This window comes from Eucalyptus grandis, chromosome 3, assembly GCF_016545825.1.
Source record: "Eucalyptus grandis isolate ANBG69807.140 chromosome 3, ASM1654582v1, whole genome shotgun sequence".
Taxonomy (NCBI): domain Eukaryota; kingdom Viridiplantae; phylum Streptophyta; class Magnoliopsida; order Myrtales; family Myrtaceae; genus Eucalyptus; species Eucalyptus grandis.
Genome location: NC_052614.1, coordinates 23,866,960 through 23,868,758, shown reverse-complemented (window position 1 = coordinate 23,868,758; position 1,799 = coordinate 23,866,960).

Here is a 1,799-nt window from a genome sequence, read left to right as displayed (position 1 = left end):
AAAGTTCAAATCTTGCATCTCTCCCCCTTTTTGTCAGCATTAAAAAGGTTGAGATGAAAATGGAATAAAGTCAAGATTGCTTGGGAACGCGAACAAGTTGGAAATCTCCCATAGACTTAACGATGCCTTCCAGCCTTTTCAAGTCTTCTTTCAGTTGTGCAATCTCCTCACCCTTGGCATTGGCCTGAATCTGAACAAAGAGGGCTTGGATCTGATCATTCAATGAACATGAAGAAGCTTGACCTGCATTTTGCAAGTTTTGAACATCGCATCCCAGAGCATAGATTTGACCTCGCATCTCCAAGAGAATATCCATAATTCTGCGAAAATCTGCTGCATTATCAGTCTGAGTACTTGCTTCGGCCCGATCTGATAGAGTAAATGCAGACGATGGTAGATCAGCATAATCACGCAGGTTTGGCGATGAAACTTCATGACCTTCCTTAGGAAATTGAGAGGCATAAATGTCCTCTGGGTCTGCTGGAGAGCGACTGACTCCCTCACTTGCAGCAGGATATGAGGACTTCCCTCTTTTCTCTTGATCTCCCCCTATTTTCATTCCTTCAGGTGGAGAAGAGTGTTCCTCAGGTTCTCCTTCTTCTCTATTCTCTTCTTCTTCTTTCTCAACTCTTTCCTTCTCAGCTTCTCTTTCTTCTTCTCCCTTCTCCTCTTCTTCTTTCTCCTCTGTTGCTTTCGTCCTTTGTTCCGATTCTTTCTCTGGAACAAAATGACTCAAATTCTTCAAAGCCATTGCAAAAATGGTGATGTTTTCATCATCATCATCTTCATCTTCAATAATGAGAGCTCTTCTTTTCATCCTTGAAGCAACCAAGGGCTCATTTCCTTTCCTTTTTGATGAAGAAGAGGTTTGATGAGTTTTGACTGGAGTCTTCTCCTTGAATTTCTCCAACGCCTTGTTCAGTTCCTTTAGACGCATTTTGGTCACCATTTTCAGTCCTACCACCATATGATCGCACGATTGAACACAAAAAATTTGCGGAGGCTGAATATTCAAATGTCTGAACAACTTCGTCACAAGACTTGGGTAAGGAAGTTGACCTCTGTCCTTCATCATGGCTCTATACATGTGGAACATAACAATGTGAGGAAGAGAAAACCTTTTCCCAGTGAGAATGGCATACATCATCTTTGCCTCTAAACTTGAAACATCAGTCTTGGAAGTTGATTTCGGTCGAAGGCAATTGATCACAATCTTGTGAAGCAAGATGTTGAACGCACTCATCCTTAAGTAGGAAATCTTTTCCTCTATTCTCCTGTCCTTAACAAGTTCCAATGTAGCACGAGCAATAGAAACTTTGATCGGTTGATATCTTCCTCTCTCAACCCCTAACACATCTGCCAGCATATCCATATCCACTACAAAGTCTTGATCTTTGATGCTGAAAGAGAATCTATTTGCATCCAAGAAACTAAGATTTGAATAGAAATATGCAGTTAATTCAGCATAGGCCTCTGTGGTGTCAGAGTAGAACTTTTCAAGTTGAAGATAACCGAACTTTTCCCTCAAGTTCACATTCACAGCATCCAGAAAATCAAAATCCACACTCCTAGGGTTTATCACTCCACGCTTCAACAATTTTGAGTACAGATCCTTTTGTTCCTTTGATCTGAACAAGTCTCCCCTTTTTCCTCGATTTTCAACCGCAACACCCATTCTCGGTTGAAATTGGCTGTACAGTTTGTCATCATCATTTCCATCTACAGGATTAACTCTCCAATCACGAGGATCACTTGGGATATTCACAAAGGTTTCTTCTGCCACCCCTTTACGAGCAATT